The sequence below is a fragment of the Solanum stenotomum genome, chromosome 8 (assembly GCF_019186545.1).
Source record: "Solanum stenotomum isolate F172 chromosome 8, ASM1918654v1, whole genome shotgun sequence".
NCBI lineage: Eukaryota > Viridiplantae > Streptophyta > Magnoliopsida > Solanales > Solanaceae > Solanum > Solanum stenotomum.
Window position 1 is genome coordinate 48,223,080 of NC_064289.1, and position 18,326 is coordinate 48,241,405.

General features: G+C 36.4%; 1 protein-coding gene across 1 annotated transcript in view; it reads right to left on the reverse strand.

Moving 5' to 3' along the window:
• LOC125872833 (ATP synthase subunit d, mitochondrial) overlaps window positions 1-18,326 on the reverse strand; it is a 739,546-nt gene that overhangs the window by 372,351 nt on the left and 348,869 nt on the right. The window lies entirely within an intron of this gene.

Genomic DNA, 18,326 nt, shown 5'->3' on the forward strand with positions numbered 1-18,326 from the left:
GTGAGGTGAATTGGGTACCACGATCAGAAATAATGGACAAAGGCACTCCATGCAACTTTACTATTTCTCTTCAGTACATCTTGGCATAGTCCTCTGCCGAATAAGAAACTTTTATGAAAGAAAGTGAGCCGATTTCGTCATCCGATCTACTATCACCCAAATCAAATCATGTTGTCGCCGGGTGCGAGGCAAACTAACTATAAAGTCCATGTTCAAATCTTTCTACTTCCAAGTAGGAATGCTAATATCTTGGGACAAACCTCCCGGTTTCTGATGTTGAACCTTTACTTGTTGGCAATTTTGACACTTAGCCACAACTCTCATAATATCTTTCTTCATCCCATTCCACCAATAGACCTCCCGTAGATCACAATATATCTTGGTGGCTCCCTAGTGAATCGAATACCGCAAACTATGGGCTTCTGTCAAAATATGTCCACATTCGGAACACACAATCAACCTTGGTATCTAAGCACACCATATCCCTCTTGGGAGAAAGCCTCAACAGATTTCTTAAGCACTGCCTCTTTCAATTCTACCAAAATTGGATCAAAACCTTGCTTGGCTTTCACATCCGCCACAAAAGACGATTCAGAACCATTATGAACCATAACACCACCTTTGGTTGAGTCCACTAGTTAAATACCTAATCGAGCCAATCTATCAACATATCGAACCAACTCTTTCTTTTCTTATTCAATATGAGCAACACTACCTATAGATAATCGACTAAAAGCAACCGTTACTACATTAGCTTTACCGAGGTGATAAAGGACACTCATGTCATAATCCTTTATTAATTCAAGCCACCTTCTTTGGCGAAGATTCAAATCCTTTTGATTAAACACATATTGCAAACTATTGTGGTTGGTAAACAAATATACATGTACTCCATACAAATAGTGTCTCCAAATCTTTAAGGCAAAACGACCTCCGCTCATTGTCTTTGATTCAATTAGGTGAGAAAGTCTTTCAACCTAAGAATCCTTTCTATGTGAGAAAATAATTCACATCATGCTATTATGTGTATATGAGAATATCCTTTCACAACACAACATCATCATTGGTACTTTACTCTCAAAGCACCCTTAAAACATTTGCATAAATTTCATAAGAAAATGCATGTCCATAATTTAGCTCTTGAGGTCAAAACCCACTTCCAATCATCAATACTTAGAAAACATGGGTTAAATATGGATTTCATCACAAATACATGTAAAGATTGCAATACATGCTCAATTTCATAAAATTCTTCCTTGAAGATCAAAATCTCACATCGTATGATTCAAACTTGAAAACATGGGAATTACATGGATTCATAGGGGTAATCATCATAAAATCATTGTAATTCATCAATTCATGCATAAGAAATCATAATTAAATCATTTAAATCAACAATTTAGAGAACCCATGATAATTGAAGAAAACCTTAGCTTAATTGGGGAATTCTAGTCTTTGAAATTGAGGAATTTGGGAACTCCATGGATGAAAACTATCATACCTCAAAGCCCAAAGCTTAACTTCAATGGAGGAGTTGAGGGTTGACTTTGATCCTAGCTTGAATCCTTTCTTCTTCTTCTTCAAGTTTCTAGAGAGAGAAATATTTTAGGGAGGAAGAACTTTGATTTTCTCTTGGGTTTTAAAAATAATAACTTGAATGTGTGAGTTTTGTGGTTAAAATGACTTATATAGGGGTCCTAGTATGAGGAAAAATGGCATAGTATTAATCTAATTAAAACCAGAAAAGACCATTAACCCTCACCCATCAGTGATCTGCCTCCCTTTCACGTGAGGCCCCACGAGCCTTTGTGCCTACCACGAGCCGTGGTACCTCTCATGGCCATGATCTAGTAGCTAGGCAACCCTCCCTTTAACCCCTAAAAACTAAGTCATCCTCACGAGCACTCCCACGGCCAGTGGAGCCTTCATGAGCCGCAAAGGCTCTCATGTGGAGGAGACCATTTTGGGCAGCCTTGGGGTAACTACTGCCTAGCCTACCACGAGCCACACTACGAGCTGTGGTCATCACCATGAGTTGTGGTGGTCGTCATGGGAAGGTGTGAAGTGTCTAGGGAAGAGTGGGATGCCCTAGCCCTCTTCCCTGACTCTTGCACACCCTCTTCCTTGGATCTAGCCCTCTCACTTAGCCCTAGTTTAGTCTACTAGGTTTCGAGGTGTTATAGGTCTCGACCATTTGGAGTCAACTTTCCCGGAAACAGTTTCAGCCTCGAGTTAAACAATAGCACCAAGTCCCCAAGACTTAAAGTCCTTTTCTCAATATGTATGTTGTGATACAACTTCATCCTTTCTTTGTACAATGCAAATCTTTCATAGTCCATCAATCGAAACTCATCCATCTCATTTATCTACTCTAGTCTCATATTTTCTACTTCATTCCAACTCAAGTTTAGTTTCTTTAGCACCCACAATGTTTTGTGCTTTAACTCCATAGGCAAATGACATGTCTTTCTAATAATAATTAATACAATCACATACTAATGGGTTTTTGAAAGATATTTGGTATGCCCATAATGCATCATCTAACTTCCTTGCCCAATTAGTCTTGTTGGCATTCCCAAACGTTTCCAATATGGAATTTATATCCCGATTAGAAACTTCAACTTGTCCAATCGTTTGTGGATGTTATGGAGTTTCTACTTTATGCTGCTTCACCCCATATTTAGCAAGTAGAGTACTAAACACTTTATTACAGAAGTTTGAACCCCCATCACTAATAATCACTCTAGGTGTGCCAAACCTAGAGAAGTATTTCTATTTAAGAATCCAACAACACTCTTGGCATCATTTTTTGCCAATGCAACAATTTCTACCCATTTGGAGACATAGTCAACTATCACCAATATGTACTTCTGCCCATACGAGCTCACAAATGGTCTCATGAATTCAATGTCCAGACATCAAATAAGTTAACATCTAGGATTGGGGTCATAAGCAGCTCATGATTATGAGATATGGCTCCTTGCCTTTGACACATATCACACTTTTTACCAGATCAAATGCATCTTGATGAATTGTGGGCCAGTAGCAATAACTTTGAAACACTTTGTGGGCCGTGCGGGATTTTCCATAGTTTCCACCAACTAGAGAGGAGTGACAAACTTCAAGAATACTTAGCATTTCAACTTCAGGTGCACATCACCTGATTATGTTATCAGCACACACCCTATACGAGTACGATTCATCCTAAAAGTATTTAGCCAAATAATGCAAGAACTTCTTCCTTTGTTGAAAGGTCAAGTCCTCAAGCATCAAATAACTAACAAGATAGTTTGAAAAATCAGCAAACCAAGGGATAATATCGAGAGTAGCGGCTAATACCTGTTCATCTGGGAATGAATCATCAATGTCAAGCTCAACTTCCCCCTTCTTTTGTGCTTCCAACCTGGACAAGTGAACTGCTACTTGGTTTTAATAACCTCTTATGTCTTTGACCTCAAAGTCAAATTCCTGTAACAATAGCACCCATCTTATCAAACTCAGCTTAACATCTTTCTTTGCTATCAAATATCACAACGCTATATGGTCGGTGTGCTCTATTACTTTTGTACCTAGTAGGTATGCTGTGAATTTCTCAAATGCATACACAATGTGAGAAATTTTTTCTTAGTGACGGTGTAGTTATTTGAGCTCTATTAAAAGCCTTGTTTGCATAGTATATAGGGTTAGATATCTTGTTGCTCTTCTGACCTAGCACAACCCCCAAGACCGCACCACTTGCATCACACATTACCTCGAATGGTTCCAACTAATCTGGAGCAATGATCACGATAGCTGAAATTAACTTTTCCTTGAGACATTCAAATGCTTTGGTAAATGCCTTATCAAAAGTGAACTTTATCTCCTTCTCCAACAAAGTACACAAAGGATGTGCAATTTTTGAGAAGTTACCGATAAAACCTTGCATGTCCCAGTAAACTCCGGATTCCCTTTACAGAAATAGGCGGGTGTAGTTTTTCAATAACCTTGATCTTAACTCTATCCACCTCCAAGCCTTTCTCAGACACTTTATGACCTAATATTATGCCTTCTTTTACCATGAAATGGCCCTTTTCCTGGTTTAACACTAGGTTTGCCTCCTCACACCTCTGTAATGCCCTGGTAAGATTAAACAAACAATCGTCAAAAGTATCTCCTACCACAGAGAACTCATCCATGAATACCTCAATAGTTTCTTCAACCATGTCCAAAAAAATGGACATCATACATTGCTGGAAAGTTGCAGACGCATTACATAATCCAAATAGCATTCGCTTGAAGGAAAAGGTACCATATGGACATGTGAAAGTGGTTTTCTCCTAATATTTAGGTGCAATTGAAATCTGGTTGCAACCAGAGTACCCATCCAAGAAACACTACCAGCCTTTTCCTGCCAGCCTATCCAATATCTGGTCCATGAAAGGCATTGGGAAATAGTCTTTCAAGGTCCATTTGTTCAATTTCCAGTAGTCCATACAAACTCGCCAACCTGTGATAGGATTTTGTGGGATCAACTCATTCTTTGCATTTGCACCTACATTTATTCTGCCAGTCAGGTTCTTCAATTAAAGCAGGTGTGGTTCATCAATAGATGGCTTTGCAGGAGGGCTTGGCATGTTTTTCAAATCTAGGTATAAATTTTTATGTGAATATGAATATGATCACATGCTAGTGCATTCAAGGTCTCTACATAATCTTCTCAGAAAACCTTATCGAAGTTTATAATTACTGCATCTAACGTCTCTACGGTGAACCTCTTCCCTACAAATGCTTCAATGACCCCTTCTTCAGCTATATCAATAAAGGACACCATACTTATATCTTGAGGTTGTTTCATCGACTTACACACTTTGAATTTAACTTCTTCATTATTCAACATAAACTTTAGCTCCCGACTCTCCATATCAACCAATGCACTACCAATGGCCAAAATGGCCTTCCCAAAATTATGGGAACTTCAAAATCCACATCATGATAAAAAATTATAAAGTCAGCCGAAATGATGAAACTCTCCACTTTAACCAATACATCACAGAATGCCTACGGCCTCTTTACTGGCCTCTCTTCCATCATCAGTCTCACAACAGTAGGATTTGGAGTTCCTAAACCCAGTTGCTTGTATATCGCTAGTGGCATGAGAATGATACCGCCTCCCAAGTCAGACAGAGCTTTGGCGAACTCGAATGCACCAATTGTGCATGGTATGATAAATGCGCCAGGATCCCTTTTTTGTACCAATGACCTTGTAGCAGTAGCACTACAATGGTGAACATTATAGGTTGGTTTAAGACTTGCTGCCCTCTTCATTGTCACTAAGTCCTTCATGAACTTAGCATAGCCTAGCATGTGTTACAAAGCTTCCACCAATAGGATGTTGACTAACAGCTTATTAAGTATTGATAAAAATTGAAAGAACTTTCCATCTCCAGCTTTCTTCTTGAGCCTATGAGGGAATAAAGGAGGAGTTTTGGGAATTTGTGGTAAAAGGATGTGATACCTTTATTGTAGACTCTTTAGCCTGGCTTATCTTTTTCATCAGCTCTTGACCATCTCTCTTCTCTTATAGTTGCCTCTAACTCTTCTAAACTTTCCCAACTTGCATCTTTTTCAACATCTAACTCCATGTTTTCTTCCTTCTCAATACTTACATGTATAGGTTCTCGCAGTGATTTACCACTCCTAGTAGTAATAGCCATGCCGTGCCCATCCTTCTTTGGGTTTTGTATATTATCACTAGGAAGCATCCCATTTTTCCTCTAGTTAAATAAGACAGAGAGTTGTCCCAACTGTTGTTCTTACTGCTTGATGGAAGTTGTGTGTGAGTCCACAAGCTGACTCATGTTGGAGAAATCATTCTTCAACTCTTTTACTCCCATATCTGTAGATTCGACTCTTTGTAACACCTTTCTTAGCATGTCTTCCATCCTGGACCCACTTGATCCACTACATGTTCTATCTTTATTACTTGGAGGTACATACACACCACATCGCTCATTCTTGAACCCATCTTTTTCTTTCCAATTTCCTTGATCTCTGTTTCCAAGTCTATCAAATTGACCATCTTACTGATAATTCCTACCTTGATTTTATGAATTATGTCCTTGGTTGATCGAGTTATACTTCCTTAAACCCCCCTAGTTGTTCAAATACTTGGCCTCTACGTTATAGTTAACATCCGGGTCTTCATACCTGCTTGCAGCGCCCACTGCATTTTACCTTTTTGGACTAGTTCAGAGATTCATTGTGAGGATGTCTGTAACACCCCTAAATACTAACCAAGAGTCGCATGTCGATACACCATTGCTTAATTACTACAGTATGGTTTATTCTCATTTTGGGAACTTGAAATTTTGTGATATTTGCAAACTTGCTTAACATAATTGTGATCGTAATTTAAGGGATTGTATTGGAGTATTTGTCTAATATTCTAATTATAATTACCTATAACTTGAAAGGGGTGAGGAATATACATATAGGTATATATGTATGCATTTTGGGCAGCACACTTTTTGTTTGGGCAGCACCTTTTAAGGACAGCTGTAAAGTGACAAACATCACTTTTGGTGACTATATTTTCACACCTTCTCTAGTGAATTTCGTGTTCCTTAACTCTAAGAAACTTGGAGAACTTCCTCTAACCATATTACTTACAACATCACAAGAAAACCCTGATCCTTTTAGCTGGAAGTTAAGACACATCCTACCTTTTGGTGAGTAGTCGAAATCTATTTTTTAGCTGAGTAGTGTTTAATAATTTTGGAATAGCTCATTCTATAGAACTCCTTTTTCGGTGAATAAATATGATTTGGAAATCTAATTCTTATACCTACAACTTTTTTGTTTATGGAAAAGTCTAATTTAGCTGTTATCGATTCAAAATATGGGACGTAACATACGACAAGTTCTGTCCAGATTTCAGAATTAGAAATCATGTATGATCAACTGTTAGTGTTTTGATTATATTTTTTTGTACAAAATGTATTTTGTGGTGATTCTTTATTATTTGCAACCTTAAGAGATGTACCTACATCTTTCATGAAGGATATAAATTCTAGTTTTTCGATTTTCCATTTTAAATCTAAGTTGCAACATGAGGTACTAGGCTGACCAGAATTACTGTTTTGGGAGCATAGTCTTATTTGTACAGGCTAAGCTTACTTGTGATGATAATCCTATTTTACGTCAACATTTTGAGCTACTAGGAATTAAAAAAGTTATTTAATTTTATTTTTAAGGTTGTATATACTAGTGAACAAGTTGAGGACCTTGATACGTTGGTTGGTCTACGGTTTGAACTCTTGAAGTTGTGTTGGACTATTTCTATGCTAAAGCACTGAGGTTTGTGTATAAACTTGTACTTGTACTCTTTTTACCTGTTGGTATATCTGAAAGTTTATCTTGGTACCTTGGTTACCTCTTGTCACTTTGCATTGTCGTGTTGGTATCCTTTAAGACCTTAAAGACACTTGTGTAACTCGCCCACTTGTACGGATTGTTTGATCACCTGGCATTCTTGTTGTGACCTTGTCCTTCTTGTGGTTGTGACTTTGTCACTATTGGCATGCCTCTTGATTCAGATCATTTTCCATCTTCACTCTAGATTTTTAGTTCGTCTTAAGTATGAAAGTTGTCCATTTTAAGTATGAACTAGAAGGCCATTTTAAATATGGTTCTTGGTTCTCTTGATTATTGGGCTTTAACCCTTATTGATGCAGGGCGTCGATCCTTCTTGATACCCACTTATGCTTGGTGTGACGACATAATGTATATATTGGGCGAGCCTTGTTATTGAATCTCTTGGAAAGTGGTGCTATGAGCGTTCTTGATATTTGGATCTTTAAATATCGAACTTGATACTCTTTATATATTGTTTACTTGATTTATTTATTATGTTTCAATTGTGTTGCTCATGACTTGAGAAAGGTAGCTTGGTGAATCTGAGGGCTCCGAACCTATAGTTTTTACACCACTAAGCTATATGCTTAGCGATAGTTGTTTCTATCGTAAGGAATGTTCAAGAGGATGCATGAAGTTGGCCATTGGAGATGGAGATTTTGATAGCCTTAAGGAAGATCACATTTGCATATATGCATCTATATTTGGTATACTTGGGACTTGTACAAGATGTATGTGTTGTACATTTACATGAAACTTTGAAGGATAATATGATCATTACACCATGGGTTGTAATATAAGTATGGCTATATGTTTTGTTCTTTTTGGGGTATGTAAACCCAAGTCTTGTAATATACTAAATTTACTATTTGTTTGAATGTTTGTATGAAGCATGAACCGGATAATCTTGGTACTCGGAAGTTGGTAATATTCTTTGTATATCATTTTTAAGTGTAAGGATAAAGTATGCATGAAAATCTCGTAAGTTATTTGCTTAGATTATTTTGGAAGGGTTCTTCCGCCACAAGATAAATTTTGCGCAATATCAATTTGACATCAAATTAATGTGTAAATGGGCAGTCTTCACATCCTTAACTATTTTTTTATGAACCTAATTCCTGTACTAGATTATAATCAACATGCCCTTCGTTAATCTCTTTTAAATGTCACGTGTATTAAATTAGGCTTCTTCTTTAAGTGGTAGTATCCTTTTGAAAGGGTCGCTACAATGTCCATCTGGGTTTTCATGTAAGCCATGTCTTTGTCCCGTTCTTCTCTTTTTCTCTGTTCAGTTGAAAGCTCAAATGTGAACCCAATGTCTCCGACCTCTACATCTTTGTGTGCCAAGATCTGTTTTTCTTCGCAACCTCATCCATGACAACCATAACTTCATAAAAAGGTTTCCTCATAAAGGATCCAACGCACACTACATCCACCACTGGTTTGTTCACAAAATTCAATGAACTATAAAATGCATGTTACAAGTGCCTTTCAATAAAGCCATGATTTGGGCATAGGGATGGTAATGGGGGGGAAGGATGCGGGGTGGGGTGGGTTTGAGGCTATGCGGGGTGGGTTTAAGGTTTTGTGGGGTGGGTGGAATGTGTGGCAGGTTAAAGTGGGTTTTCTTAAAACTAATGTGAGGCAGGGTGGGGCAGGTTGCGGGTGTATGCGATTTTATGTGTGTTTAAATGTAATTTTAAATTTTTACATGTTATAAGAGTGATAGAGCATTATGTATTAATATAATCTCTTCAAAGTTACTAAAATATTAAAGATACTAAATGAAATGGTTCGATAAAAAATAATTCAATTTCTTAAATGTTTCACAATTAACCTCTAAAAATTAAAATTTAAAGTAACTATCCTATTTAATTAATACAACTTAATGAAAAATAAATTTATTTTTATAAAGTAACAAACTTAACTAGAAAATATGAAAAAACATTATGTGGGTAGGTCTTTGGACTGAACTTGTTACTACCCTTGATATGGAAAACACCTACAATCAAACACCTTTTGGCTATTGTAATCATATTGTTCACCATATAACTTAACAAATGGATTCTTCATCTTTAAGACTCAAGATGGTATTCTATTTATGAGAAATGCCACAACTCATAGAAACAAAGAAAGGTTAGCGTGCACTAGGAGAGTTAATCCAGTCTCAACAATATGTCTATGTTTTCTTTCTGAAACTTTATTTTATTCAAGTGTGTTAGGACATGAAATATGTCTGAAATACCACAGTCTTCCAGATGTTTAATGAAGCCTATTTTGATGAACTCACCACCTCCATCACATTGGAATATCTTAGGGCCCGTTTGACCATGCGATATGAAATCAAGAGATGAAGGTGACATTTTGTTTGGACATGCAATTTGTACCTTTTATGGTTTATGTTTTCTCATAAACATAAAAACCTCATAAGTTGTAAAACTACCAAAATTGTCCCAATTGTTTATACAATCTTACCAAATAAATAAAAGTTTATTAAATCGCATAATACATTGTCACAAAACTATTCTAAAAAATACAACATTTATTTATCAAACCTTAATTCAATAAAAATAAAGTTGAACATAGGTTGTAGTATTCAAGTTGTTAGTAGCTAAGAAAATTGTTTTTTTTTTCCAATTAATGTCAAAGTGGTAAGTCTTGTCCACTTAATATAATGATGGAATTTTTATTATTATTAAACATTGATTTGAATGGAGTAGTAATAAATTTGATTAAAAAAAATAATGAGTTTGGTGAATATAAATGATAAATTGAGAATTGATTTGAAGTAAAAGTAAATTTTATATTATCGAGAATAATCATTATATGAGATATAAATGGTTTAAAAAGTAATGAAATGAATTATTCTTTTTTAAAAAATAAACTTATGGGTCAATTTTTGAATTTAAAAAATCACATATCATGATTTGAAATTTTCAAATTATGATCTTTGGAGAATATGGGATTTCATATCATGAGATGAAATCAGCGAGAAATCACATGTCCAAATATTGATTTCATCTCATAATTTCATAACATGATATGAAATCACTTGACCATGCACCTACTTAATCTCTTTAGAAAACTATTTTCCCACCATTTTCTGAAATTTACAAAAAAACTTTAGACTTCTTTTTCAATGGATAGAGCCAAGTATACTTTATGTGTTCATTTACAAACACTACATAATATCTCATATGTTGGGAGAATTCAACAGGAGCAGGACCCATAAATTACAATGAATTTTCAATAAATGTTCCTTCTCAATTTTATTTTCAAGACAAATAGAAGTTTACAAGTTTTGCCCAACTGACAACTAGAATAGGTAGTAGGCACTTTTTCCAACTAGTAAAATTGATGAAAATATTATTACTCAAAACTTTTAATTACTTCAAACTAGGATCTCCTAATCTAGTATGCCACATGTTGTTTGATTTGTTCCAATTGTGTGCAACATTCAAGGAATATAGATTGTTATATTCTTAAGCATAGAGTCCACTCCTTTTGGATCCATTCACTAGTAGTTTCCTTGTCTTCTTGCCCTTTACAATAAAATTATTTTCATCAAATTCAAGTGTGCAATAATTATGATTTGCAAGTTTTCTAACTGAGAGTAGATTCTTAGTAATCTTAGGAACTACAAGGACTTCTTGTAATTTTAGGTCTGATCTAGTTATATTCCCAACATGTGTTATGTCTAATTGTGATCCATTCCCAATAATTATTTCATCTGATCTATAATAGTGTTTAAGTTCTGATAGAATACCTAAGTTATGTGTCATGTGACTACTTGCTCTTAAGTCCACATACAAAGTGTCATCAGTAGCATATGTACTCTATAGATTGACACCAATCAATGATTGTGGTAGTTCATCTGCAGATTAATAAGAGTATCCCACTTGTAAAAAACACTTAAGATCAATATGGTTATTCTTACTACAGATTTGATGTGATTCAGTATTGTTATTTTCCTTGTTTTTGCTTGGAAAAGTTTGATTATTTTGAGAACATGTTCCAAATTGGTTGTTCTAACAACCTGATCCTTGTCCAGCAGGATTGAAGCTTCTTCCTCTGGAGTTCAATCTGTTGTTTCCGTTTCTTTGAGAGTAGTTTCATCTTTCCCTTCCCCTTTGAGCAAAAAATGCTATATTATGGTTCTGTTGTGGAAACTCTTCTTCATCCTCCCCCGTTTAAAACCCGTAAGAGCATTAACAAATTAATTAAGGGTGAAATATGTTGTCTTACCAAGCATGACACTCTGGAAGGTCTTGTACTTGAGACCTAAGCCTCTAGAAAAAAATATTACTTTGCTATCTTCATCCACGAGTTTGTGATTCACTGCAAGGTCATCACACATGTCTTTCAATTCCTTATTGTAATCATCTATCATCTTGGATCCTAGCCTAACACTTTGCATATGTTATTTGAGCTGAAACTCCTTATCTTTTGTTGTTTGAAGATAGACTTGTTCCAAGCACTCTCACATATACTTGTCAGTTGAGTAGCCCTTAATCGGCTACATAATTTCTTCTGGCAAGGTGATGAAGATTCAACTCCTTAGTAATACATTTTTCTCCTCTCAGTCGTCAATGCTGCCTCTATCTTTTGTATTCTTCTCAACAACTACATCTCTCTTAGAAATTTTTCCAGTGAAACAACTACTTTTTGTTGGTTCATTCTCTGTGATGAGGTAAGTTTCATTTATCACTTTAGAGATGTGGACAGAGTATTGGTAGAGGGGGCCATTACAGTTGAACGTGTGGTTATTTTTGTTTTTAGATTCAATACTTAGAGAATGGAAGATCTCATGTGCTCTAATACCATGTAGAATTCTAACGTAAAGAATAAGAGAAATCGAAGATTGTATAAATGAATAAAAATTGTTGATTACATGTTTCATATATAGGAATGAATTATAGAGTCCTAGGCTTGCTACACTTAGAGTTCTACTACAGTACAAATACATAATTTACAAGAGTAAAAGTTGACTACTACTACTACAAATATAACTTATCCTAGTCGACTACAACTAACACAAGACATAGTATCATGGTTGACTTTCGCTAACGTAGTAACTCAGTCCTAGTGTGACTCAACTCTCTTTAACATTTAATAGTTGTGCATGTAGATTGTACCACGTTTTTTAACATGTTCCATATCTTCAGCTTTCTTTATCTTCAACAATATTTATCTTTGGTCATATTTATTTAATATATTTGTCCTTGTCATCCAAGTTTAGGCACATGTTTAGCCTTAAATTGTTATGTCACTTGTCGCCACCAACTAAGATAGAACCCACCAAAGCATGACTCATATAAACTTAACATAGATAGAGTAGCAATCAACAGTTATGGCCTAGGGGCATTGTAACACCCTACAATTTTTTGAGCTAAGACTCGAACCATTTTTCATTTGTAAAAAAAAATTTACTGAGAAATTTTAAATTTTCTTAGATGTTAAGGTCACTAGATGTAGGACCTTGAGTTCCAAAAGGAACTAAAATGAAATTCGTTCAAGTTATCCATAAGTTCTTTTATGTTTTGGATCAACTTTAAATAACCATAACTTTCAGTTCATGATGAGTTAGCTAGCCCATAAGATATCATATCAAAGGTCGTTGAGTCCTCTTTCCAATGCCGCTGAGTTTGCTTAATTCCAAATTCGGATAAGGGAGATATGTCTGTTTGAGTGCAGCCTGACTAGTTTAGGCACTTCATCTATTTTAAGGAGGGGTATTTTGCTCTTTTCCTTAACCTCACTAGACTAGCTCGTTCTTGTTAATATTTTAGGGGTCTAAACTGATTTGAATCTGTTTTAGTCATTCCTAAACACGCTTAGGGATTTTGAGAGGAGTTCAAGAGGAGAAGAGGAGAACGTTCAAGATTCTTGCGTGCTTGAGGATTTTCGCCAAGAATTGGACTTTTTCGAGGTATGTAAGCTTTCATAGTGATAGGTTTGTTCACCCTCACGCCAATCATGAGTTTTTTTATCAAATTCGTCCATGAAATATGTGTATTGAAGTTCTTGATGAGTTTTATTGAAGTTTCGCTCTTCAATCTTTATTATTGGAGTTTGATGAGTTCTTGAGGCGAGGGTTTTGAGTTTGATGGTCGTTCTTGAGGAAATTTGAGTTGATTTTTGTTTTCTGATGTTGGGTATACGAATCCAAGAGAGTTTGGAAGATATCAATCGATTCTAGATGAATTAGGGCAAAAAATTGAGAATAAAATTTCATCAAAATTTTCTAGGTTTGGGTTGGTGCGACGCGTCATGATTGACTACTCATCATGAGATCTTAGTGGGTCAGTGTTTCTTGAAATTTTTGGTAGTCACAAGTAGTATAAGATATGAGAAATTATTTTGATATCCATGGTTATAAATAGATACTAAGCTTGAATTCGAGATAAGTGGCGTGATCAAAAGATGGTGTTAGTTTTGAGATTTGATCTAGTAGGTTTGACCTAAAATAAGTGAGGAATTAAAGTGTTACTTTGCAATGAAAATGTGGTATTATGACCCAAAGGGGAGAGGAATGAAGGTGGCCAAGTTATTAGATTAGCAAGAGTAGTAAGAGGTGCACCAGAGTTTTTATGTGGCCATACGAGGTCCCAATTTCAGTTATGATTTTTCATGTGTCCTTAGATAGTATAATTAAGCTGCCAATATGGGATAGTCTGGTGCAAGTGTAATTTTTCCTAAAGATTTAGATGAAGCATCATTAAATGCCAATGAGAAGAGGTTAAGAGAAGCATCTTAGGAAGAGGTCTTAGTACCTGCTTATGGAGAGTTCAGTATCCATGAGATAAGCCTTTCTTGAGTATTAGAGTAAAATGAATGTGGACATGTTTAGAGATGATAAAATAGGTACATTGCTTTCAAGTGTCATATTTAGACCTAAGGAGGAGATGATAGGATGAGAAACCAAGTCAAGTGTTGAGAATTAGATAGTAATGTGTTTAGGAAAGGTAAATGTTGCATAGCAACCCATCCATACTCTAGTGTATTTCCTCAAAGTCCAGTCATTACAAAATATTGTTGATGTTTCTAATATCAGGATTTCTCGTGGCTTGGACCACAGACCGTTGGTAGGGTCCGTGGGTTGGCCACCTAGAATTCCCAGAAAAATCACGACCCATGGCCGGACCTATGGACCGTAGGTGGGACCATGGTTCGTGGTCCAGGGTCCGTGGATCGTGACCCTCAGAACCAAGTCCCAGACGTCAAACAACACCCTACCAGGATGGACCATCAGTTAGCCCACGGTTCGTCAGTCAGGTTTGTCGATGACCTCGTCAACTTTTAAGTTAGGGTCATTTTGGTCTTTTCCCCTATGCATTGGGAATTTAACCTTCGTTGTTTTACACTTAAACTACGTTGTTTTACTCAGTTTAAGCCTAATAACTCAAAACATAACCAAAATTGCTATTCACCAAAATTCATCGAAATTAGAGCCAAAAAGGAGAGAAAAGTCGACAGCCCTCTCATGAACACGCAACAGGTTTACTTCAAGCTCCAGCCTCGAAATCGAAGGATTTCTCCGTAGATTTCGTCACCAGGTATGTGAGATTTCACTAGTGGGTTCCTTTCGTCCACTAGGTCACTATAATTAAGTCAGATTCTTGATTCTCTATATCTTATTTTGACCTGGGGTTTCTAAAACCTTGAATAATTGTTGTGACTTAGTTGTTGTAGTATTCGTATTCGAATTATCATGTTTTGTTGGAAAGTTTGCTTAGTTCCTTCCATGAAACTCAGAACCCTATTTGTGTAGGTTCTCTTAGTTCATGAATTACACTTGCTAGGTCAGTTAAACAGATAAAACATGCTCCAGTTTTTGAATGTTACATTGTCATTTCTTAAATATTGCATTCTCAGATTTGCATGTCAGAATGTTGAGCTATCCAGTATTTCAGTCATTTTTTGTCATATACATATCCAGTTGGGAGTAGGCTTAGCACCGAGTTGTACTAGGGTTCAGTATACCCTCATGGTCCCAGAACTACGTGCCCCTATAAAAGTATAAGTCCCCTCTGTTAGGCATCAGATTTAGTGATCACGCCAGTCATGCCTTTATACCCATGGAAAGATATATGGGGTCCTCTCGATAGGGCGTATACATCGGACTTCGCGTTTAGCTCACGTGGCTTTATGTCGGTTAATAGTAGCTCCCACAATCATACTTCGCATTTAGCTCACGTGGTTTTATGTCGGTTAATAGTAGCTCCCACAATCCGACTCTAGTGCATTTGACGAGGTTTTCAGTGTATACTTCAGTATTCAATTTCAGCATGTTATGTTCATTATTAGTACTTGGTCATTGCATTTAGCTTAGTTTTCAGTTGTATTCAACATTTATCTTCTATTCAGATTATATTATTGATCAACTATATTTTGTTCAGCTATTATCTGTATCCTGCATGCTCAGTACATTCCAAGTATTGACACAAACTCTGCGCTACATCCTTTCATGATGTAGGTTCAGGTACTCAGCATTCATACCACGCTTAGATCGATTCTCGGTTAGCATTCAGCAGCTTCTGTGGTGAGTCCTCTTATTTCGAGAACAATAGACATGCTTTCATTTTAGACTTTACATTTCAGTTTCAGTTTTATTAGAGTTAGATGGGAAGCATGTCCCAGCAACTCTAGTCAGTTAGAGGCTTTTTAGACATAGTACTAGAATCAGCTTGACTTGTTAAATTTATCTTTCAGTATGTTAAAATGTTAGTATGTTTTTATACTTCAGACTAGTTGGGTATTGCCGACTTTCAGTTATCAATTGATTTAGCTTCCACATTAGTTTATGTTTTAATTTAGATATCTTTCGTTATCCTTATGATATGTCAGCTTCATGGTTAGCTTGGGGTCACTCGTGATCCTAGGTCCTGCGTTACGTCAATGGGGTAGCCTCAGGGAGTGATAAGGATTGTTTTCATGACCTATACTGATGAACTTTAAAGAGATTCACATCTTTACGCAATTCCCAGAATAAGGGGTAAAGTCTTTAGCTCATTGATCTATTAGCCTAAATATTTTCACTGATTCTTTTTAGTAGTTGAGTGATGCTAGAAGGAGAAGGTTAATGTTCTTATCGTGATAGTGATGGTGTGATAATTCCATATAAGGTTATAAATATGGAGGAAGAAGAGGATGAGGTTTTACTATGAGTACTAGTTAAATGAGAGCCCTTAGTTGGTTCTGAGTAGTAATGCAGGAAATTCTAGTTGGTATGGTAGAGATGATGATAAAATGGGAACTTCTTAAGAAGTTGGTTAGTAGGAGTTCATGGAGTTATTAGAGTACTAAGCTTGAATATGGTGTTATTAAACATTTAGTGGTTCTTAATATGAGCCCAAGGTTGGTTGAAAGTGGTGGTAAGGAGTAAAATTATTAGGATGAGATTTAAAATAGAGGAATAGAACCTAAACCTTAGGATTTTGGGTTAAACTTGAATATAGTAAGAGCGTACCATTAGACTTAGAACTTGGCAAGAGAGGTCATGTACCCTTGTGAGAGCTATGAGTTGCACCCAATGAGGTATGGTAATAAGGAAAGAAGAGCATAGTCGAAGAGTGTTGCTAAGCTTAATAACTAGCAGTCACATTACCCAAGGCATATTATTCATATTCTTACTTCATGCCCATACTTCCTTTGTTTCAGATAAGATAACTTCAGAGAGAGCGTGACTTTGTTCAAAACAACATCGTTCTTGAAAGTCCCAACTCTTGGTATGAATTATTTCAGCCTGTGTTAGTAGAAGAGTTCATGAGTCCGATGAGATGATAAGAGTAACCCTGTTCCATTCCCATTCATGCTGTCATTTGAGGACGAATGATCCCAAGGGAAAGATATTGTAACACCCTAAATTTTTTTGAGCTAAGACTCGACCCATTCTTCATTTGTGAATAAGATTTTACTGAGAAATTTTAAATTTTCTTAGGTGTTAAAGTCACTAGATGTAGCACATCAAGTTCCAAAAAGAACTAAAAAGAAATTCGTTCAAGTCATCCATAAGTTCTTTTATATTTTGGGTCAACTTCAAAGGATCATAACTTTTAGCTCAAAATGAGTTAGGTAGCCTATAAGATATCAAATCTAAGGTCGTTCAGTCCTCTTTCCAACGTCGCTGAGTTTGCTAAATTTCGAGGTCGGATGAGGGAGATATGTCTGTTTGAGTGTAGCCTGACTAGTTAAGGCAATTCATCCATTTTAAGAAGGGGTATTTTGGTCCTTTCCTTACCCCCTAGCCCAAATCATTTTTGTAAATATTTTAGGGGTATAAACTGATTGGAATCAGTTTTAGTCATTCCTAAACACGCTTAGGGTTTTTGAAAGGAGTTCAAGAGGAGAAGAGGAGAACGTTCAAGATTCTTGCGAGCTTGAGAATTTTCACCAAGAATTGGACTTTTTCAAGGTATGTAAGCTTTCATAGTGATCGGTTCGTTAACTCTCATGCTTATCATGAGTTTCTTTATCAAATTTGTCCATGAAATCTGCGTATTGAAGTTCTTGATGAGTTTTCTTGAAGTTTTGTTCTTCAATCTTTATTATTAGAGTTTGATGAGTTCTTGAGTCAAAGGTTTTATGTTTGAGGGTCGTTCTTGAGGAGATTTGAGTAGATCTTTGTTTACTTATGTTGGGTATACAAATCTAAGAGAGTATGGAAGAAATCAATTGATTCAAAGGGAATTACGTTCAAAAATCGAGATGAAAAATTCATCTAAATTTTTTGGGTTTGGGCAGGGGTGACGTACCCCCATAGCGCCAGAGGGGTTGGGGCGAAGCGACCCCATAGCGCCAGAGGGGCTGGGGTGATGCGCCTCTATAGCATCAGGGAATTGGGATAATGTGCCTGCAGTGCGCCAGAAAGGGGTTGCAGGTGATTGGCGCTGGCGCCAGGAATGTGCCAGGGTCACCTGCCTCCATTCCTCTTC